Below are 24,636 nucleotides of genomic sequence, written 5' to 3'. Positions count from 1 at the left end.
ATCAAACTAACTCGAAAACCCCTAAACCAATGCCCCCTAAATCATCGCGGCTAAGGGAGATAAGTAGTGATAAAATGGCTCAGGAGGGTGGAAAGCCTAATCCACCGGGAAATCTCCACAAATTTACTGGTCATGAAGCTTCTGTGAGGCCATCCGCGCCTAAGAGGCACATTGTGGAACTGCCTCCGGAAGCAGTTCCGCTTGTGGTGGTGCTCACCGGAGTTCCGGTTTTGGAGGATGGTAAAGATAGTAAAAATGAAAGCCAAAATCATCTAAAGTACAAAGTCATATTTTGGCTTAGGAAAAACCGACCACTTCCTCCTAATGGGAACGGTGAAATTCTATATGTTAGGCGCCTTTCCTGGTTGGGACCTAGCACAAAGAATATCCCGGGGGACATCATTATAACAAATTTTAGAGATACAAGGGCAGTTAGTTATATTTTAGATTGGTTTCCTCTCAATGGCAGTAATGCAATCACAGCTCGTGATTTGACCTACTTTTATCCTAGAAATTAGATAAACCCCATCAATCCCAGGCCGCTGGTCCATTATCAGGATGACGACATCAGACCCTTATTCCACCGTGAGGCCAACAGTTCTAGGCCTCAATTTGATCAACGAGGTGATCACCTTAGACCTCTATCCCAACATCAGGATGCCTTCTTTAGGTCCCTACCTCTACATCAGGCTGATCACTATAGACCTACATCTTATTATCAGAATGATTATACCAAGCCTCCAGATAATTACTATTCCTCACCATGGAATAATTTCTTTACCCAGGAAGGCAGTTCTAATCATCAACCGACAACAAGACCATTTCTGATTCCCACACAGAATCGATTTAACATCCTGTCAGGTTTAGATGATATTGAATGACTAATAACCACCCCAACCCCTTTGGATAATTCCAATTTGTGCCCCCTAGACAAGTCGACTATATCCCAAAAGGTCTCTTTATCTGAGGATCACCGTGGCAGCTTCTCTCCCACCAGCGACCTTCCAGATAAGGCCCTGGACAATAGTGTTCTGACTGAAGGGCCCTGGAATCTAATACAAGATCCTTCTTTGTTGTCTCAGGGGCAAATTGCGGAAATTCAAACCCATTCCAAACAACTGCATCTTCCCCCCAACGTACCATTATCTAGTAGCTTGATCCTTTCTATACTATTTTGGAACACTGCAGGTTTGCGCTCTAAATTTGACCAACCTAACTGGCTAGAAATAATTAGAAATCACAATATAGTATGCTGCCAGGAAACATGGTCGATAACTGCTATCCACCTTCAGGGGTATAGATTGTACCATTCAAGCGCACGCCCTTCCCTTTTTGGTAGACCTAAGGGAGGCTTATCAGTATATGTATCTAATACCCTTTAATTCAAGAAAATTGTAGAAATAACAACTGAAGAGAACTACCAGATAATTAAACTCTCAGTGAACCAAGGGCATACATATTTTCTGGTAAATTTCTATAACAATCTGTCACCACCTGATTTTGTGAAAGTCCTAAATAGGATAACCTTTGTTCTAGATGAGCACCGGAATAATTGTTCCTCCCTGCCTTTTAAATTGATTTGGGGCGGTGATTTTAACATTACTTTATGTAAAGAATATACTAATTCAAATTGTGGTATTGTGGATGAGGGCGGGAGCCCCCTAACGCATTTCGCACACTCCAGTGCTGGGAACATTCTAAATGAAAAGCTTTTTACCTAGGACTGGGGTTTGCGAACGAATTAGCTGAACCCCCAATTGACTTCTCCCCTACCTTTCACGGCAGGGGCTGTAACACCATAATCGATTTCATTTTGTTTTCTAGTCATATGAAGGATGAGCTGCTTACATTTTTTACTGGAGATGATATTAGTAGTGATCATTTCCCTAACAGTGTCACTATCTCAGTGCCAACTGGACGTGACACAACTGGTAACCCTGGGTTGTTGAACCAAAGAGCCTTGAGTTTAGATAAAACTAATGGCTATTCGGTAAAATGGGCCAAAGTAGACCCGGATGTTATCACATCTAAGGTCATCACCAGAGCCCTTCCTATGTTAGAAACATGCCTAAATTCGCACTCCACTGCAGACGATATTTTGACTAGTTTTATTAATATTACTGAAGTAATTAGCAAGGAGCTGCTTCGTAAACAAAAGCAGAATGGCTCACAGGAAAAAGGTTGGTTTAATTCGGAATGTCGTAGAGCCCTTTTGACCCTAAAAACAGCTTTAAACAAACCCGAGAGGGATCAGCTTGAAATTAGGAAACTGAGAAAGCTTTATAATTTGGCGAAAAAGGAATGTAGGAAAGAAAGGAAAAAAGATCTGTGGGCGAAGCTCCACGAGAGCTGCAATAGAAAGGATAGTTTAACATTCTGGAAAGTGGTCAACTCACCCTTTTTCAATGATGTGAACACTGGTCCCAGTATTGAGGTAGCAATTACTGCAGAGGGCTGGGTTTCCCACTTCTCAAAAATATTCTTAGCTGATGTTGTTACCCTTAATGAAAGTACATACATATCACCCTATCCGATTGAACTATCTTTTAGTCACAAGGAAGTAATTAACGCCCTGTCATCCTCGAAGCCTGGCAAAGCCCCCGGGCCAGACGGCGTACCGTTGGATATTTACACGCATACTCAGGAACTCTGGTCACCAGTATTGACCAGAGTAATTGAAGCAGCACTAAAATCTTAAAATCTTGGTCAACTTCTATCCTGTTGCCCATTTTTAAGAAGGGTGACCGTAACAATCCCGCATGCTACAGGCCCATTTCCCTCCTGGATTCTCTTGGTAAAGTTGCAGGCCGCTTGATCCTATATAGACTGCGGGCCTGGTCTGAGGATAACAACATCATGACAGACCTGCAATATGGCTTCCGGGAGGGCCTGGGCACTGTGGAGTATGTCCAGGCCAAGAAAGGCAATTTCCACTTGGTCTATGTTGATTTGACCGCAGCCTTTGACTGTGTTTCACATTCAAGGCTGTGGTCAATCCTATCAGAACTGGGTGCAGACCCACCGATAATATCCTTCCTACGCGAGCTGTACTCGGGAGCATCGGCCAGGGTGAGATTTGGGGTGAACGGGGAACTTACTCTCCCCTTTGCAATTACAAAGGAAGTCAGACAGGGGTGTGTCCTGGCTCCCTTCTTATTTAACCTCTATACAAACGGTCTTGAGAAGGCCATGCTAGAGGGGAGTCAGGACCTACCAGCAATCGCCCGTCGCCCCATTCCTGCGTTACTTTATGCGGACGACGCGGTGATCATGGCGTGAACCCCATTACAACTTCAGATCCAGTTAAATTTCTACTGCAAATTCAAGGCTTCATTGGACTTAATGGTCAACATTAAAAAAACTTTTGCTATGCATTTTGGTAAAAAGACACCAAGAAAAAAATCGATATTTATTCAAGAAGCTAAGTTGGACTGCACCAAGACATACCCTTACAACGTTTGCTTGTCATGTCGAACTGGGCATGGATTACATTGCTGTTTACATAAAAATTCAGCCAATATTACTGTGGCACCGTATTTGGACAACGGAGCAGTGTAGCTTAACTTGAGCGCTAATCTCGGACTGTTTGGGCCTGGACAACTGGTCAGATATTCCGTGGCTGTCCTTTGTACACAAGTTTCTCAAGGATTTGGATCTTTCTATATATTTTAAAGAACCTGCTATTTTAACTACTATTACAAGAAAGACCTTGGATTTGTCATGTTTGTCACATTTAAGGGAACTACGTATAGCCCAAGAAATTAATAAAGTTTTAAACCGTCATAGTTTAACTATTTAATGTACTCAGGGCATCCAACCGTATCTCACCTTTTGTCTGACCAGCTATGAAAAATATTTGTTGACACGGTTTAGGCTCAATATGTTTTTCCGTTTGGTTACATTTCCAAGGAGACAAGATTGGTCCTCTTCAATTATCCGGTGTCCTTGTGATGGTATTTCTGAACAGTCTAATTTTCATGTATTACTGTTCTGTAAATTCTATGAACTACCACGCAAACGTTGGATTATTCCAATACTGTTATCTCAGGGCCTGAGAAGATGCCGCCCTGCCTTTATGGCATTACAACATCTAGAAACAGTATCAAATGCCAAATGTATAGCTATGTTTCTTAAAAACTGCTTGAAAATTCGGTGCACACATGATCAATTATAGTTCCAGTGTTCTACTAAAATTCCTTGGCTGAAAACCAAAGCATTTATAGCAATTATGTTTGTTACTACACAACTAGCCGGCGGAATCCTAACTTTTTAGCCAAACAACTGTAGTTATAAAAGACCTTATTCTGTCAATGTACATATAATGTTTAATACTATTTTTATTCTATTTTTATGATTGTGTATGAAATTGTACATTATGCCTGTTGCTTTTATGATTTTATCTTGTCTTAAAATCGAATAAAGCCTTCTACTACTACAGGATTCCAGTCCCCTTCCTGCGGTTGTTTCTGCAGCAGCACGGCCCCCAGGCCCCTAGGACCGGCATCCACTGCTATTTGTGTCAACTTTGCAGGATCAAAGAAAGCCAACGTCGTCGCAGCATCTCGCAGGTGTCGGAACACTTGAGTAAGCCGGGTATTGTGTTCGGGAAGTGACTTTGCGTGTACCATGATGTCATCACTTACATTGATCACCCAAGGGATGTCCATGATCAGTTCATGTATGACATTTTGAAAAACTTCAGTCGCACTTGACACTCCAAAACTCAACCTGGTATAACGTCGTAGTCCCACATGAGTTGAAAAAGTGGTGATGTTTCGTGAGGCCTCATCAAGTACCACTTGATGGTACCCAGAGCGTAGATCAAGCTTCGAGAACCAACAGGCTCCAGCCATCTCTCCAATGAGATCATCAATAGTCGGGGTGATATGGCGCTCCCTTTTGATTGCTGCATTAGGTAAGCGCATATCAACACAAATTCTCACCACTCCAGGCTGTTTTGGTTTTCTCGTGACCACAATTGGAGAGACCCACGGAGTGGGACCAGAGATTTTCTCGATGATTCCAGCAGCCTCCAATTTCTTAAGTTCCTCCTGTACTTGTGGGCGCAGATGAAATGCTATTCTGCGATGTCGCAGAGCAATGGGTTGAACCGTGGGATCAATGTGAAGGTGAATCTCCTTTCCTCGGAATCGGCCAATTCCTTTGAAGACTTCAGCGAATTCATCAAGAAGGTGCTGTATGGATTTGTGGTGTACACTGAAAGCAAATGTTACGACTCCAAGGTCTTCTGCCGCCCGACACCCCAATAGCATTCTTTGCCCATCCTTCGTGATATATACGTTGATGTTGACAGTCCGTTTCCCGTGAGCTATGGAGGTCTTGAACCGCCCTAAAATCTTCAGAGGGGTTTCTTGTCCATAGGCAAATACCGTGATCGAGGAGGGGCGTAGTACAGGTGCAGGGCGCAGAGTGCGGTGTAGATCAGCTGCCATGATATTTATGGTGGCTCCAGTGTCTACTACGGCCATCACTTTTTGAGATCCTACACAGATGTTACATTGTGGCAACCGACTAGCCTCCCGGGTGGTAGTGCCAATCATGTGTACCTTGTGTACCACTTTCTCTTCTTCCTCATCATCGTCCATGTCACTTGAAGTTCGATCCTTCTCCGATACTGCATCGGCCCGCTGTCGTGATCGGCATACTTTTTCAAAGTGGTTAAACCTTCCACAACCAGAACATTTCTTTCCTTTTGCTGGACATTCTGCTGGTGGGTGTGGCGGGCCGCCACAATATCCACTCATCTTGGCTGGTTCAACCTTTGCAGCACTGGGTCCCTTTTTTGTCCACTTTATCACAGGTTTGGTGGTCACCACATTGACTGGTTCCGTTTTCACCGGGACTTGGAGGGCGGCTTCCATGTGGGCAGCACGGGCTTTGGAGAGCTCCTTAGTACGCCCCAGTGTTAGGATGTCAGCAAGCGGTTTGCCAGATTCTTCTAAGATGCATTCTCGAAGTTTGGCTGACGAGCACCCCTGAATTATTTGACCACTTATTTCTTCTGTAGTGTCCTGGAATCCACATGTGGAAGCGAGGTTCTTCAACCGTGCGTGATACGTGTCCAGGGATTCGTCGGGAAGTTGTCGTGCTTGTCTAAATATAAACCTTTCGTAGTCCTGGTTGGCCATTGTCTCAAAATGCCTATGTAGCGCGTTTATTAAGGTGTGATGATTCTTAGGGGTAGCTTCCACGATCGTTTTGACAATATTGTGTATGTCTTCCCCCCCTAGGTGCAATAGCATTGCATGTTTTTGGTCCTTATGTACTTTAGTGGCCTCAAAGAAGATTTTAACACGATCCACCCAGTCTTTCCATTTGGGGGCAAGGGAGGACGGTGATCCTTCTACAATGAAGGGCTCCACTGGCGGAATTTGTGCCATGGTTCACCTTTGGAAAACAGAATGTGTTGTCCTTATGGGTGTGGTTACTTTCCACCTTCAAATTTTAAACTGCGGATTTAAACTGCGCGGGCAACCAATTCTCCTATATGTATATATCTACTGGCTGTCAAGGTGGCAAGGCAAAGCACATAATTCCCCCCAGTTGCAGGTGCGTGTCCTTGTTATCCCCTGGGACCACGTTATTTTCTTAGTCCCTTATTTATTTGTATTTTGTTAATGTACTGACTGTTGGTGTGTTGTGTTTCACCAGGCAATATTCACTCAGGCACTGCACTTTACACAGCTCTCCAGCTTCCTCTGCTCGTGTTTCCCCTTCTCAGCAGTTTATTTGAGGACCTTTACTCTAAAGGGGTGTGGCTTGTGTGATCCCAGGAAGGGGGCGAGACTCCTTTGGGCCTGCAGATTACTGTGTCGCTCCACAAGCCTACTGCCGGCTTAAACTATCACCGGGCACCTCCTGGCACACTTCTCCCCCACGGCAGCACCACCGGACACAACAGTCTCTTCACCAGCCCCTGCAGAGTGCAGACCGCACTCACGCTGAAAGCAGGGACCGGGCGGAGCAGACAGGCAGCCAAAAGACCGGGAGGGCATGGCCGAGAGCCGCGCACAGCCGCAGGACCACACGCGAGGCGGGCGGCAGCGTAGCGAGGTCGCGCCTCACCTCCAGGCCACAGCAGGCCTCCGAGCAGCAGAGAAGGGCAGAGAAGGACGAGCAATCACTTCGGGGCACAAGCACCGCGAGTACCAGAACAGGCTCGCGGCTTCCTCACCGACCGACACGAGGGCACGCCCACCCTCGTCGCCAGTTGTTGTGTCGGGCGCCGAGACCGCGCCGACACAATATGGGTGAAAACTGCTGCACCACAGGTGAGAGTGTGAAATAAAGACAGAAGCCCGTTTTGCTGATGAACTACTGGGCTTGGTCTCCGTCGCCTGAACTGGCGGACGTCGACGTGCCCATTGTATTTATTAAAGGGTAGTCACGTGGCTATCACGCAAATCGCGTGGTCATGACTTTACACGTATCACGACATTACAGGCGCCTGTAAATGATCTGCTTCGCCTGACGTACGTGCGTATATTTATCAGTGTGTTTGTGTGTCTGTACCATAAAACTCAAACCAAACAGCTTTCGTGAAGGGATTCTAATGTGAAGATACGCGGCATTGGCTCACTAGGCAGTGGCTAGAAATAAAAGCATATTTAAGGTGTAGGGTCCTGAGATCATTGGGCCCTGTACCTTTGCACCCGCTGGCACTACTGCCAGCCTGGATAGACTACAATTGTTGTAGCTCCGAATTGTTGGTGTTATTGCTGCACTACGAGTCTGGGGATATTTTGTCTTGAGTAACGCTTCTGAGTAGAGCTAGGTTGGACTGCAATGGAAATTAACCTATCTGCGTGCCGAGCTACTCAACACCTCCACCTAGTGGACATGCCGCAAGAAACTTGACCAACAAATGCACCCCTTAGTCACTCAAATCACGAAACCAGCGGAGTCCACTGACTGCTTCTTGATTTAGTGATACTGAGCGTCAGGGCCAAGGATGCGCTTGACTCCAGTTATGAGGCTTTTTACTACTAAAACACGGGGAAGCCCCATCGCCTTGCTTGCATTAAGTTCATGGCCCCTTGCTACGATAGCACCGTGGTACTCTTACAATAAAGCAACATCGCATGAACCATTTCAAACATGACCATTGGTACCGTGAAATTCTGCCTCACTGGGGCAAGGTGGGTGAAGATTTGTATATAATGAACAACGGCATTGCACCACTATGCACTATGTTGTAACTGTGTAATCTCAAATTTACGTTAACACACGTATATCCCAGAAAACGAAATCCAACACACATTTTAAATAGAAATGTGGAAGTTTTAATTTAATAGATAGAATTTCAAATGCATATATTATCAAACAATGTTGCCCATTATCTCAAATATGTCCAAAGCCATAAAGAAATCCAAAAAGATTAACATCGGTCATTCAATATGAATACAGCAAAGTATCAGTGCCCGCGAGCGGCACTGGCTGCGCCCCTCATCGCTCTTAAGAGTCTGTAGTGCTCATCCTTGCCAAACAGCGCCTACTTCAGTAGGTGGCGAAGGTTGGTGGCTCGCTGTACCCCGGGGGCGCCTGTGCATAGGCCTTGTAAGGGTCCATGGGATACAGGGTGGAGGGCAACATCGTCGTGTAGGCCATGCCTGCTGCGGGGTGGGCGAGGGTCAGCTGCCCGGGGTCGCATACTGAAAGAAGGGGGCATAGTTCGGGTGTCCGTAAGGCAGAGTGTTATAAAAGGGGCCAGCGGTGTAGGGGTCTGGCTGCATGTCCTGTAACTGGCGTTTCAGCTTCATGTGGCGGTTCTGGAACCAGGTCTTGAGCTGTGGGAGGGAAGAGGAAAGCAGTGAGTATCGGAGCAGGAGAGGACCGTCCCCCGCACCCCAGCTAGATAGCTCACCGAAGCAAGGCATGCAGCGCTGAAGTGAAGCACTAACCACGCACTCAAATCACTACAGTGCCAGGCCCGGCTTATGCATGCAAAATAAAAAAACACACAAAAATAGATAGGACTGGACAATAACACGCTCGCTATCAGCATACGCTACAACAGAGTTATACAGTTACAGCGCCTTAATGTTTTTTTACCAGGTAGGAAAGCACTGCTGCAAGCACCGTCAGACTGCGCTCCCCTCAAGCTCGCATGCTGAAGGGTCACTAAAGAGTTTTATGCCCCCCCTTACCCGGATCGGCCGTTGCAGACACCTACCTGCACTTCGGAAAGCAGTAGCTTGGTCGCCAGCCGGCGCCTCTCCTGGGCGCTGAGGTACTTTTGGCCCTTGAATGTTTTCTCCAGGCCGTTGATCTGCTCGCCGCTGAAGGCCGTCCTGATCCGGCGGCTCAGCCTGCTGTCCGCCTTCTTTGCGTCGGCAGAGTCCTAGGGGCGCACGGGGCTGCCGCCATCTTCCGGGCAGACAATGCTGTCCTCCTCGTGGCTGTCACTGTCCTCGGGGTACAAGCTGCGGTCCTCCTCCTCGGGCTGGGGGGCGCAGTCCGCCAAGCACAGGCTATCATCATCCTGGCTGGCACAGTTCAATGCACACTGACCACGGAGCTCCAGATCCCGGCTCCATTCCGACGGCCGCAGCCTGCTGTCCTGGGCAGGTGAGACCGAGGGGCAGAGCCTGTTCTCCTTGTCCTGGGGGGAGACACAGTCCGAGCGGCCTGCTTCGCTCTCGTATCCGGAATCAACGCCACCTGCAAAAACCATAAACATTAGTCCACGCTGCTAAAAGCCCTAGAACCGGCCTAGTATCAAAGTAACACACAGCGACAGCACGCATTCAAACAGTTGCATGCGCGACTACAAGCTACAGTTGTAGCTAACTTGCCAATAATTGGCTACTATAAAAAAAATCATATTCTTATTGCCTTACACTTATTAGCATTACAATGTTGCCCCCCAAAAATGCATGGTTCTCCAAAACGCTCACTTAAAGACACGATCTGAGGAACATAAGCATATATAACGTGAAAACCCCGGGGGGTGGCGGTCCCCAGGGCTGGGGGGCCTCTCTGGACCCCCCATTAAAATAAACAAAAATGCCCCCGGGAGTTGGCCCCCTGCGGGCTAAAATAAAAAAAAATATATATGCACATTTTGTTTTTCATCGGCAGGGTACGCGTACCTATGCGTATCCCGCGATATTTAAAAAAAATATATTATTTTTTTTTGGGCCTTGGGGGTCCTTGTGGGACCCCCTAAGCAGGCCTAGGGGATCAGGGTGTTTCTACCCTGCCCCCTTTTTGTGTTTTTTTGCGTTTCATTTTCTGTTTTCTTGTGCCTCGGTTCTACCGAGGCACAATATGGCTGCCAACACTTCCTGGTTTGGAGTGTTGACAGCCAATTAGCATAAAGCTCGTGCTCGGGAAGGTACGCGTACTGTACACGTACTGTACTTCGTCTATAGATATATCTATGATTTTACTTTTGATTTTCTAAGGAACTACTGAATAGATTTACACCATTTAACAAAAAACGTAATCTGCGAACCAAACTCTACCTTTTTGCCAAATTTGGTGTAATTCCGTTCAGCAGTTCGGGCTGTAGCCTCACTTAAAAATCCCTATGGAAAATTGCATGGGGAAAACACGTTTTGGGACCCCCCTTTTTTATCGGCCCCCGCTTCACGAATCACCCCGAAACTTTCAGGGAAGGAGCGGAGCTCAGCAGGCCATTTTCTTGGAGAATTTCGCAAAAGTTATTCCAAATAGAATGTTGAGGATTTCCTATGGAAACTAGGTCCTAACTATAACTACCTACTGGCGACCGCCAGTAGGTAATATATAGTATTTCCTGTTGTTCTGGATATCGTTCCAGAGGAGAGCAGAACAGGTATGGACCACCACTTTTTATTAAAATAGATTCCAAGAATGCGAAGTTACAGCTTCATCTTTTTATTATATGTCACCAAAATAGTGCGGACAAGTGTCCGCCCCGGACGCGTTTCGATCTTTATAACACGCACGTCTGTGGTGCCTCAAGGGTGGTGTAGTTTTTCATATGGATGTGTAGCGGCCTTGCCCAGGTCGCGAGGCACCCTGATACTAGTGAGCAAGGGCTAAGGAAGCCCGAAACATGTTTGGTTTACCTGCTGGTTTACCGGCGCTGTGAAAGCGTGCCTGATTTTCCCTGCAACTTGCTGATTAAAATGGTTTGAAACACGCACGTGTGTGGTGCCTCAACGGTGGTGCAGTTTTTCATATGGATGTGTAGCGGCCTTGCCCAGGTCATGAGGCACCCTGCTGCGGATGAGCAGCTCCAGTGCGCTAAGAAACTATTAGCGTCCAGTTAACGGCGTGACCAATTACATCAACCTACTAAAGGTTTTGGAAGGACATTGGGAGACACTTTGGCACTCCACTACGGATCATAATCAAGCAGAAAACTACTAATACCAGCATGCAGTCTCGACGCACGCCCACTGGGCGGGATTACCATTTAAGCGCTGCAGGTGCGGCGTGAAACTCTGCTGCTGTGCCTCCCTGAACCAGTGAGCAAGGGCTAAGGAAGCCCGAAACATGTTTAGCTTACCTGCCGGTTTACTGGCACTGTGGAAGCGAGCCTGATTTTCCCTGCAACTTGCTGATTAAAAAGGTTTGAAACACGCATGTGTGTGGTGCCTCAACGGTGGTGCAGTTTTTCATATGGATGTGTAGCGGCCTTGCCCAGGTCGCGAGGCACCCCGCTGCGGACGAGCAGCTCCAGTGTGCTAAGAAACTATCAGCGTCCAGGGAACGGCATGACCAATTTGGCAAGATCATGAGCAGGGACCCAGCCTTGCCATTCACAGCAACCTACTAAAAGTTTCTAAAGGACATTGGGAGACACTTTGGCACTCCACTACGGATCATAATCAAGCAGAAAACTACAAATACCAGCATGCAGTTGCGACGCACACCCACTGGACGGCACTACCATTTAAGCGCTGCAGGTGGGGTGTGAAACTCTGCTGCTGTGCCTCCTTGATACCAGTGAGCAAGGGCTAAGGAAGCCCGAAACATGTTTGGTTTACCTGCTGGTTTACCGGCGCTGTGGAAGCGAGCCTGATTTTCCATGCAACTTGCTAATTAAAAAGGTTTGAAACACGCATGTGTGTGGTGCCTCAACGGTGGTGCAGTTTTTCATATGGATATATATATATAGTATTTCCTGTTTTTCTGGATATCGTTCCAGAGGAATGCAGAACAGGTACGGACCACCACTTTTTGCTAAAATCGATTCCAAGAACGCGAAGTTACAGCTTCATCTTTTTATTATATGTCGCCATAATAGTGCAGACAAGTGTCTGCCCCGGACGCGTTTCGATCTTTATTCATTTGAATGTTGTTCAATCGACATCTGGGAAAGACTTTCTGTTAGTAAGCATTGCATAAATAAGACCCCAAACCTTATTCTGAGAACCTTCTTTGATGTGCTTGATTTTATAAAGTGAAATTTTTTTCCAGGTGGTGTTGTGTATTGTTTTGTCATGTTTGAGCCACCCTGTTGGAGAGTGGTATTCTGTATTATCTGGGAGTACGAAGCAAGACATCTTGGTGGCTGGGCATGAGCAGTCAGACCTATCTCACAGGAAATGTGCAAAGCATTTATACATAAAACACATAGTAACACAGTAAAAATGCAACAAATGGACACCACACATCTAAACCAAACAAGACTAAAATGGCAAAATTCCAACATATATAAGCAGAGATATCACCTTTTAAAAATGTACGCAAATTTGTCCATGAAATTCTATAGATGCTTTGAATTTAGAAAAATTCTAGCAAAAAGAGGAGTTGAGCCCACGGGACAAAAGGGTCGGCTGGGCCAATTGAAGATAAACAAGAAAGATTTGCCTGCCCTTCATATATTTTGATTTTTGCAGTTACTGAAGCAACAATGATAAACACGTTTCTTCTGTTTATCATGGAAATTTATTTATCATTCCATTTATTATTTTCATTTTTTAACATATATTTGTACGTGGAAAAGGTTACCATTGGCTTTTCAACTTCTACTCACATACCACAATTAATAAAGGAGACATGGCGTTTTGGAGAGGAGACTGATTGTTGGGAACACGAGCTTTAAAACTGCGAAAGCAATCGAAGAACAGTCTGTGTGTATAAATAGTGCACCACTGCTTAACTGGTCGGATATCATGAGCAACTGACACCCAATCCAGAAAAAAAGTCCCCAGAAAGTATCCGTTCCACAGCATGATTTAATCAAGGTTTAAGAGTACTTCACGATTCTTGCCCTCCATAGGATTTTGGCGGATGCCCTCTGCGCTCCTAAAACAATTGACAAACACCAGAATAATTAGAAAGACGAAACCATTCATTCAGATCAGAATAATAAAGCCCTGAAGAGAGTTTTGTGATTAATTACCTGGACTCGAAACGCGTCGGCACAAGCCTCGTAGTACAACAAGGCGCATTGATTCGTATTCATTTCAAATCGACAAGCTGGTCTTTTTTCTGTCTAAAAAACTTTATTGTTCACAATGTATTAATGGAATATAAATGGTATATGTATTGTTGAATTTGTTATCAACTTGCATACGTGTTTTGACAAGCACCACTATTGTTTTCACTGTTTGTAAATTATATATAATTTGATCAATTTTTCACTGTATGAAAATCACTTGTCTTTTTTAGACATAATTTATTAATTGTGGTATGTGAGTAGAAGTTGAAAAGCCAATGGTAACCTTTTCCACGTACAAATATATGTTAAAAAATGAAAATAATAAATGGAATGATAAATAAATTTCCATGATAAACAGAAGAAACGTGTTTATCATTGTTGCTTCAGTAACTGCAAAAATCAAAATATATGAAGGGCAGGCAAATCTATCTTGTTTATCTTGAATTTAGAAAAAAGCACATTTTATGCCGCAAAATCCGAGACGAAAAACAGCCACAGAGGAGGGACGCATCGGAAAACACAAATGATGCATCAATTTGTGAGTCCCTGGGAAATGGGGCCATCAGTTCTGCTGCATGCAGTGTTGCGTCGATTCCTTACTTATCACCCTAGGTGCGATGCATGCAAAATCGAGGAGTGCGGGGTCGATGCAATGACGAAACAGGTGTTTTGTCAATTTTCACAGCAGTGGGGAGGTGATGCATTGACTCCGTCAGACACACAGCAGGGCCTGCGTCGACATTGGAGATGAAGTAATTGGGTGTGGGAGGATTGTGATGAATGAGAGTTGAATGACGATAAATGAATATGGTAATTTTGATTGTACTTTATTATTTTTCTGCTCATTTGTGTTCTGAGTCCTGAGGAGAACCTGTAAAGAGACATAGATGGGTTTGAAATGCGTGAAATTTGTATGTGAATTTTGATAAAATATCTGTTCTAAATTGATGAATACACTTCCAAAAAAAAGGTACTATGAATAAATATTGATATGATCATGACAATTGAAGTGTGTGATCCTGGTGTATGAATGAACTTATGAACTGATATCAGTGCTGGCACTTTCTAATAATGTCATTTTCAAACACACAATTTAAAAGCCACCTTTCCAGAAAGATGTGTTTTTAAATCCTGAGTTCAAGGAACCCAAACTCCTAATCTCGATCTGTACTCCCTTGAAAGTTACACTTGCAAAGTTTTACAAGGTAACTCCAAGGACAAGCTATTCAATTATATTCTGTACTATTCTATTCTACTCTATTCTATTCTATTCACCAGTTTTGTAAAGCGCATGGCTACCCATTAGTCAGGCTTCCCATTTCTAGAACAGGGGTTGGAGTGATGGCATGAGGATTAAAGATTATGGGAAAAGGTGCGTTTTATGATTTTTTCCTAAAAATCATGAAATTGTCCTCCATTCTGAGGCTAATGGGCAGAGCATTCCAAAGTTTTGGTTCAAGGTAGGTTAAAGACTGACCTCCACTCCTGGCTCTCTTGATAATTGGGACAAGTAAAATAGTTGCCAGTTGTCAGAGGACAGGCAGCACAGTATTATGATTTGCATGACAAATAATGCATAAAGACTTAAATTGTATTCTGCACCTTAAAGGCAGCCAGTGGAGAGTTTTGAGCGCATCATTTGATGACCGTATTTTTTAGATACCCAACAGTATACAGGCAGCAGCGTTTGCCCCAGTATTGGAACTTTCATAGATTCCCATGCTTTGTATCATTCCCCGTCGTCGGACTGGGAGTCTCGGTAATAAAAAATACCATAGTAGTAGGCACAAAAGAGAAAGGAAAGGCCTAGGCCTCATTCCCTTTTGTAGCATATCAGCCTCTTTTTGTAAAAGAGACCAAACTCTAGGCATCAGCCAATCCGAAGAGCCTCACCCTTAGAACCTTCCTGAAGAAACCTCAGAGCCTCAGATTTTCTACCGCACGTTGTGATAGGGAGTCTCCATTGAGCTCTGCTCTATTTTCAACTCTTTCTACAACATTTCTACAGTTATTTCTTCAGGATTTTCTTCAGATTACTTCAGAAAACTCTCTCTTTCTTCAAGATGTCTGAGGTTGAGAAGAAGAAAGCCCTTTTCAAGCCCTGTTCCACCTGTGGGAAGAAGAGGCTTTTTGTGGAGGATAAACACAAGGATTGCATCTACTGCCTTTATCCAGATCACAAGGCAGAGGACTGTAAGATTTGCCGCACTCTCTCCACCAAGACCTTGAGAGATCGTGCTGGAAGACTTCTTACATGGCTGCAGAGGCAGAAGGAAAGGAAACATGGCGTTTCTAGTGATGAGGAAGAATCGGCGTCATCTGCTTCCTCAAGAAGGTCAGTGAAAAGGGGTAGAGGTTCCCCCTCTTCCTCTGTGGGGCGCCCCTTAAAGGCTTCAAAGAAGACCCCCAGGGAGTCTGATTGCCGGGGTTCAGGAAGTTCCCCTCACCACAGTGGGACTGACAAGGCAGAACTGGTTTCGCCTCCTAAGGGTGAGAAGACAGACCCAGCCTTCAAAAAACCCTCTTCACATTCTTCAGAGAGGAGTTCCAAGTCCTCTACGACGAAGATGAAGCCCAAGATACAGTTGGCCCCGTCGACGGGCTCGTGGACGGGAGCGTCGACGACGAAACCTCCGGGCTCATCAACGGGAGCGTCGACGACGAAACCTCCGTCGTCGTCGAAGAAAAGCTCGTCGACGGTAGGGTCGACGGAGAGTGTACCAACGTCATCGTCGACGAAGACGAAGACATCGTCGATGAAGAAACCATCATCGTCGACGGCGATGGCGACGACGGCAGTGTCGTTGACGACGTCGACGACGGTATCGACGACGGTATCGACGACGGTCATGTCGTCGACGAGTGCATCGACGACGACAACCATATCTACATCGACGGCGGGCTTGTCGTCGGTGGCGTCGACGACGACATCAGTGATTCCTATATCGTCGACGAGGATTTCTCCTGCGCCGACGGAACAACCGACGATACTGGCTGCGGAGAGACGGGTGACGATTTCTTTGACAAGACTCACGCCTGAGATGACGTCCCCGAGAAGGGTGACCTCTTTATCACCCACTATGCTGTTGGACCAGGAGGACTCTGAGGGGGACGGACAGGATGGTTTTGAATATGCCAATAGTCCATCTCAGCTTCTCATCAAGAGTCAGGACACAGATTCAGAGGAGGCATATGTACAAGGCGGGGGCGAATATCAACAGACGGCCCACTCTAGGAACTGTGAGCCACAAGACATGGTTTCAGTTCCGAGAACATTCCTGTATGACCTGCACAAGATGCTGCACGACTACAAGTCGAAAGCTGACAGACCAGTACCACGTCGGTCTGCTCCATCATCAGCAGTGAGGAGCCACTCATCTGTGGTACCTCCAATCCACCCGATACTCACTCCTCCTCAACCGCAGCGACCTGTGCCTCAGGCTACGTCGGAGCCAACCGATGATCCGGAGGGGCATCAGAACGAGGATGATGATGTGTCATCAGATGATCATCAGGACTCAGATCAGGACGGTGATGAATACAATGATTACATCATCCCAGATCAAGCTTCACCTCATCAGGACTTAGGTGATTCTCCTCCCGCTGACATCGGCAGTTTTCATCAGCTGATGAAACGAGCAGGTGGAAGATTTAAATTGGTACTGCCAGCTCAAACGACGGACTGTTTCTTATACGATTTTAAAGAAACTCACCGTAAAACGACAAAGTCGATCCCAATTGTGGATCATTTATGGGAGGAAGGTTTGAAGACAATGAAGAACCCAGCGACGGTGGTCCCTGTGCTACCGCGCTTGGATAAGAAGTATAAGGCACCAGAAGATGGACCTGCAGCGCTAACAGGGCATCCCAAGCCTGACTCTGTAATCTCGCAGGCAGCACAAAGGAAGTCACGGAACCCTTCTGCTCCATTGACGGCCCCTCCTGACAAGGATGGACGCCGGCTGGATAACACGGGCAAGCGGTTCTCATCAATAGCTAGCCTTCTGATTCGCGCCGCCAATGCTTTGGCAATATTGGGACGATATGATCGCCAGTTATGGTGCGATGTAGCTCCATATTTGGAACAACTTCCACCGGAGTCAGGGCTAGAAGCGAAGAAGACTTTGCAAGAAGGTGAGGCGGTTTCTATGGAGATCATAGACTGTGCCATGGACATTGCCACAACGGCCTTTCGTGCTTTGGCAGGAGCGGCAGTGTTGAGACGCCAGGGATGGCTGAAGGCGACTTGGTTCAGACCAGAAATCCAAAATAAGGTCCTTGATCTGCCTTTTGATGGCGAGGCCCTCTTCGGTAAAGTGATCGATTATACTCTTCAGGAGATCAAGAAGGATAGCGAAACAGCTAGATCGCTGGGATCCCTCCAGTATTGCAAGACTCCGTTTCGAGGTGCGAGAGGCAGAGGAGGTGGTTACAGAGGTTCATACCAGCAGCAGCAGCAGCGTTATTCTTCGAACAGCTCTGGATACCAACCAAACCGCCAGTCATACCAGCAAAGACAAGGGCAATCTTCAGGTTACTCAAGACCTTACAACAAGGGCAAGCAGGCTGCCCGTGGACGGGATTCGTCCAAACGCCAATAGCGGCCTCCTGGCTCTGCCTACTGTTCCCTCCTCCAAGAGATCTTCAGTTGGAGGCAGGGTATCACAATTCCTTCAGAACTGGTCCCAAATTACATCGGACCGTTGGGTGCTCAACATCATAAGATGAGGTCATACTCTGGAATTTATGGAAGTACCTCCACCCAGGCCCCCGGCACCAATTCCATCAAAACATCTGCGTCTCTTAAGACTCGAAGCCCAACAAATGCTCCGCAAGGGGGCGATAGAGCCGGTCCCCTCCAACCAACAGGGCCAGGGATTCTACTCCAGATTCTTCCTGGTAAGAAAGACGCTAGAAACATGGCGCCCCATCCTGGACCTCAGGGAGCTAAATACCTATCTCATCTCCCTGTCCTTCCGGATGGTGTCCTTACAGGACGTTTTCAAGATGATCAGCCCGGGGGACTTCATGGCTACGCTCGATCTGGAGGACGCGTACTTCCATGTCCCGATTCACCCAGCACACAGAAGGTTCCTACGCTTCACAGTAGCCAAGAGCCATTTTCAATTCAGAGTTCTGCCGTTCGGCCTTCGCTCTGCCCCAAGGATTTTTACGAAGGTGCTGGCAACGGTGGCAGCATTTCTGCGAAAGAACCACTTCCAGGTCTTCCCTTACCTGGACGATTGGTTACTAAAGGCCCCGACCAGAGCATTGGCGCAGGACGCGGTGCAGGCTTGCACCAATCTGTTCCAAAATCTGGGTCTCACCTTGAACAGAGACAAATCCGTGCTGGTGCCCTCAAGGAGAGCACGGTTCCTAGGAGCAGTGTTGGATTCAAGGCTCTCGAGGGCTTTCCCGACTCGAGAAAGGATACTGAAACTACAACTATTGGCTCAAAGCCTTCGAAGAAAAAAGTGTCTTTCTGTACGCAGCTACAAGTCGCTGCTAGGGGTGATGTCATCATGTATTCCCCTAATTCCGCACTGCAGATTGCGGATGCGTCCCCTGCAGGAACAACTGGACCTTCAGTGGCAGCAAGTCCGCGGATCATTCGACGACAAAGTGATTGTCACTCGAGAGATGAAAGAGGCAGTACTTTGGTGGTCTCATCAAGACAATTTATGCCAAGGTCTATCCTTCGCAAACGTCCCATCACCTCACATACTGACGATGGATGCGTCATTGGAGGGATGGGGAGCAGTGATGCAGGATCTGCAGATCAGCGGCCATTGGTCTCCAAGCGACCAAATGCTACACATCAACCTGTTGGAGCTGAGAGCGATCAGGCGGGCGCTTCAAGCCTTTCTTCCACGTCTCCAGGGTTCACAGGTGCTAGTCAAGACGGACAACACCACAGCTATGCATTATGTGAACAAGGAAGGAGGTACGAGGTCACTTCCCTTGTCGCAAGAGGCTCAACAGATTCTGGAATGGACAATTCTTCACGGAATTTCTCTAAGGGCGGAACACTTACCAGGGGCGCTAAACGAGGGCGCCGACAGACTGAGCAGACTCACTTCTGTCAGTCACGAGTGGGAGCTGAAACAACAGGTTCTGGATCGGCTCTTTCAAACATGGGGCACACCAGAGGTGGACCTATTTGCGACGCCAACCAACAAGAAGTGCCGAGCCTACGCCAGCAGGTTCCACCATCAAGGCTCATTAGGCAATGCCCTCTCAATAGCCTGGACGGGGAGATTTCTTTATGCGTTTCCACCAATTCCCCTGATTCCACGCCTCATCAGGAAAGTGAAGACGGAGCCATGCAAGCTGATCCTTATAGCCCCGGCATGGCCGAGACAGTTTTGGTACACCGAGCTCCATCTGCTATCGCTAGTTCCTCCAATAGGTCTGGAGGCTGTTCCGGATCTCCTGACAATGTCCGAAGGACAGGTTTGGCACCCAGATCCAAGGTCATTCCACCTGACGGCATGGCTCCTGACCAGCGAGAATACATGAATGTCCCTCTTTCCAAGGAGATCAAGGACATCCTTTCCCAAGCAAGGGCGCCTTCAACAAACAGAACATACAGACTTAAATGGAGAAGGTTCTGTATTTGGTGCAAAAAAGAAAAGGTTGATCCGTTCACCTCAAAACCTCATCAACTCCTGCCTTACCTACTCTCGCTAGCTAAGTCTAATCTGTCTCATTCTACAATCAAGGTCCACTTGGCGGCAATTTCGAGATTCAGAAGATCTGATTCTGGTCCTTCGTTATGGTCTTCAAGAATTGTCAAGCAATTCCTCAAAGGCCTGTTCAGGGTCTTTCCGCCAGTGAGATCTCCTCCTCCGACGTGGCATTTGAACTTAGTCCTGGCTCAACTGATGAAGGGTCCTTTTGAGCCGATTCACCGCTCAGACCTGAAATTCTTGTCATGGAAGCTAGCTTTGCTCTTGGCCCTCACTTCCGCAAGGCGAGAGGGGGAATTGCAGGCCCTTACTATCCAGGCACCGTTTTTGCAGTTCAAAAAGAACACAGTCATCTTGCGGACAAACCCCAGGTTCATCCCCAAAGTACCTACAGACTTTCACCTAAATGAGCCAGTGATTCTAAAAACATTTTTTCCGAACCCAGTCACTCCAGCGGAAAAGACATTGCACACTCTGGATTTACAACGATGTCTCAAATTCTACATTGACCGGACCAAGGACTTTCGAAAGTCTATGCAGTTGTTCATTGCCTTCAGCGGTCCGAACAGAGGTCTTCCTCTGTCCAAACAAGGGATTTCCAGGTGGATTTCAAGTGCTATTTTGCATTGCCACAAGATAGCAGGAAAACCTCTGGTGGGCAGGATCCGTGCTCACTCAACGAGGTCAGTTGCATCTTCTACAGCCCTCTTTGCGGGGGTGCATATCAAGGACATTTGCAGGGCTGCTACCTGGAGCAGCGTGCACACGTTCGCTAAGCATTACTGCTTAGAGTCGTTGCAACAGGACGACGCAGCAGTGGGCCAGGCTGTCCTGAGGAACCTCTTCATGTGATTGGTGAGCTTTCCTTTCTATCCCACCTTCCATGGGTAACACATTTTGTTCTTTGATTTCTAATGTTATGATGTACTTCTTTACAAAATGTGTTTATGAGGTTTACTGCTTGCTATTCTGATACAAAGCATGGGAATCTATGAAAGTTCCAATACTGGGGCAAGAAAACAAGTTACTTACCTGTAACTTTGGTTCCCCAGTATTGGTAACTTTCATAGATTCCCATGCGCCCACCCACCTCCCCGGGGAAAGCTCAGCCTTCAGCAAGTATGGTGTCTAGCACACAACGGCTACGAAAATCTGAGGCTCTGAGGTTCCTTCAGGCAGGTTCTAAGGGTGAGGCTCTTCGGATTGGCTGATGCCTAGAGTTTGGTCTCTTTTACAAAAAGAGGCTGATATGCTACAAAAGGGAATGAGGCCTAGGCCTTTCCTTTCTCTTTTGTGCCTACTACTATGGTATTTTTTATTACCGAGACTCCCAGTCCGACGACGGGGAATGATACAAAGCATGGGAATCTATGAAAGTTACCAATACTGGGGAACCAAAGTTACAGGTAAGTAACTTGTTTTCTTCTGAATGACCTGAAGTCTTTTAATCACTGATTTTGGACTATCTAAATAAAGTGAATTGCTAAAATCAAGGCGCAACAGAATCAGGCCTTGAATCACCATTCTGCACGCCTTTATTGGGATCTATTTCAGGATCTATCTCATGGCTTTTAAGAGACCAAAACAGCTCCAAGCCACCTTTTTTTCCCGGGAGGCCATGGTTAACTGATTGTCAAGAATCATCCCTAGACCTTTTATTTCTGATTTGGGGACTGGGAATTCCTCTAGTGAAGATGGCCAGATAATAGGATCCCAGAGTGTTAGTTTGTTCCCTAGTATCAAGACCTCAACTTTTTCACCATTCATCTTTAGGTCACTGACTGCCATCCATTTAAGACACCTTTACTAGGCAGCTATTAAGCCTAGCAGCAATGGTGTTCATGTCTGGTGCCAATGTGATGATCAACTGGGTATCGTCTGCGTAGGATACCATATTCAGACGGTAGGAAAGAATTATGGCTGTCAATTGGCGGCTATAAATGTTAAAAAGCATTGGGCTCAAAGATGAGCCCTGTGGAACTCCACAAAGCAACTGATGGTTAGATGACATGAATGAATGAAAAGGAGGCAAGCCACCTAAGGGCTGTATCTGTGATACCAGCTTCTTCCAATCTGTGGAGAAGAATTGTGTAGGAGACCGTATCAAAAGCGGCACACAAATCCAGAAGAATCAGTGCTGCGGATGCGTCATAATCCATGATCATTTTTAGATCCTCTGTTGCCCATTTCAGTCCCATACCCAGCACAAAAACCTGTCTGGGTAGGATGAAGAATGTTATTAATATCCAAATGATCTGTAATATTTCTATTGATAATTTTTCACAAATGTTGCTAACTCTAGGTAGCAAAGAGCCTTGGCTCTGTAATTACTTATTATCTCTGGATTTGAATTTGGTTTCTTTAGAAGTGGACGGCTAATAGCATGGGAGCGACAGTCCTTGAAAAGTGATAACGAAATTAGCAGTATTTTGGCTATCAGGACATGTAAAACACACTAGAACATGTTCTACTTTTCACCTAAACTGCACCCTGCCCAAGGGGCTACCTTGGGCCTACCTTAGGGGTGCCTTACATGTAATAAAATAAAAGAGCAGGTTTGGGACTGCCAAGTGAGTGCACTCGGCAGGTCGACATGTCAGTTTAAAATTGTCCTTGCAGACTGCGCCATGGCAGACCTGAGACCGGTTCGTAGGTCTGCTCATGTGGGTTGCACAATCAGTGCTGCAGGCTCACTAGTCGCATTTGATTTACAGGCCCTGGGCATACAAGGTAAGCTTCACTAGGGACTTTCCAGTAAATCAAATATGCCAATCATGGATAACCAAACACAATAATACTTACAGCATGTGAGCATATGGGGCCTTATTTATGAAAAGTGACGCATCGCTGCGTGAAAACAGCGATGCTTCACTTTTCACTGTGCTCTCCATGCGACATGATTGATGGGTCATATTTATAATATGACGCATCATGTCGCAAGGAGTTACAGATACGTCAGTATTTCTGACTTATCTGTAAGCGCAAAAGTCACGCATTGCTGGGGTGTGTCACAAAAGTGGCGCAACTCCAGCAATGCGTCCTTTCACATGGGGAAAGCCCTATGTGAAAGGGCTTGCGTCAGTCTTACGCCTGCTGTGAGGCAGGCGCAAGATTTTGACGCAACAGCGTCCTAAAAGTGACGCAGTGAAATCTCATAGATTTCACTGCGTCACTCTTACGAGGCTTTTTGCGTGTGAACGCCCCCTTTGCATACATTATACCTGACGCAGGTATAATGTAGCGCAGGGGTTTACAAATTGACGCATCTGCTTAGATGCGTCACTTTGTAAATAGTGCGCATCAGGAGGCAAGTTTTACGCCGCCGATGCGTCACAAAAAGTGACGCATCGGAAGCGCAAAACTCACGCAAGGCCTCATAAATGAGGCCCATGGACTTTAGCACTGATCAGCAGTGGTAAAATGCCCAGAGACTTCAAGCCAACAAAAACAGGTCAGAAAAAAATAGGCGGAAGAAGCAAAAGGTTTGAGGATACCCCTCCAAAAGGACCAGGTCCAAAAATCACAAAACATTGGTGCACATTTTGTTTCCTGTCATTCCAGTAAAAAGAGTGCTTTAAATTATCTGTGGAGTCGGTGATCAGGTGAGCGCAAGGTAAATGGTTTTATTAATTTTTTAAATTAAATTTTACCTACCCTGTTGTCTGTCGACTTCTACCGCCCCACCCTGCCCTGCCTCCGCCCCTCTGCACTTACCTGTGCCGGCCGCCACTGGTACTAATTTGCTGCCCTGAACTGTCTGAAAAATTGGTCAGGTAAGGAGAGTAGTCTCTTCTACCCATCAGTAGATCTTGAAAGAAGAGCAAGACATAAACATGAAGAATTATGTAAGGATGATAGCATAAACTCTCCAAGACGGCCATTAATTAAGTGCAGAACAGTAGCAGATTGTACTTTGAAGCCTTCTTTCTAATACCATGACTGAAAAGTGCTGCTGCCAGCACAAGGGAGTTGAACACCATGAACTCGAAAGCAGCTGTTACAGTCACACTTGTTTAGGCCACTAGTGCAAGCACTGTACCCAATTCTTAGACATCCTTTACAATTAGTTAACTATGGAACATTTTTAACATTGAGTTTTTCTTGTCTTGATTACATTGCACTCATTTGAATATGCAATTTTTTTAGCAGCTGAGTTAATAATTTATTCTTACTTGCTCTTCTTCATTGACAAGGGGGCATATTACCAAGCAATAGCGATAATTATCGCTATTGCTTGGTTAGAGACAAAATTTTACCGCTGAGCTGCGGCGATTTTTATCGCAGATAAACCTTGGTATTACCAAGGTTTATCGCAAATGCGATAAAAAACGGCCGCAATGCATGAATATCGCTGAAAAGTCAGCAATATTCATGCATTACCGAGCTAATGCTCTTAGCCATGTTATCCACCTCCCATTGGATAACATAGCTAAGAACTGCTCAGGGCAGGTGGTAGCTTTTGGAGATATTCGCGCTTAGCGCGAATATCTCCAAAAGTTGGTAATAGGAGATAGCGATGTTAGCGACTGTTTCCAGTCGCTAGCATCT

General features: G+C 46.2%; 1 pseudogene; it reads right to left on the bottom strand.

The window, feature by feature from the left end:
• Nucleotides 1-8,517: 8,517 nt before the first annotated feature.
• On the bottom strand, nucleotides 8,518-16,250 carry LOC144820118 (homeobox protein engrailed-2b-like; annotated as a pseudogene).
• Nucleotides 16,251-24,636: the final 8,386 nt, after the last annotated feature.

This window comes from Lissotriton helveticus, chromosome 2_1 (assembly GCF_964261635.1).
Source record: "Lissotriton helveticus chromosome 2_1, aLisHel1.1, whole genome shotgun sequence".
NCBI classification, from domain to species: domain Eukaryota; kingdom Metazoa; phylum Chordata; class Amphibia; order Caudata; family Salamandridae; genus Lissotriton; species Lissotriton helveticus.
This window is presented reverse-complemented; position numbering and strand designations above follow the sequence as displayed.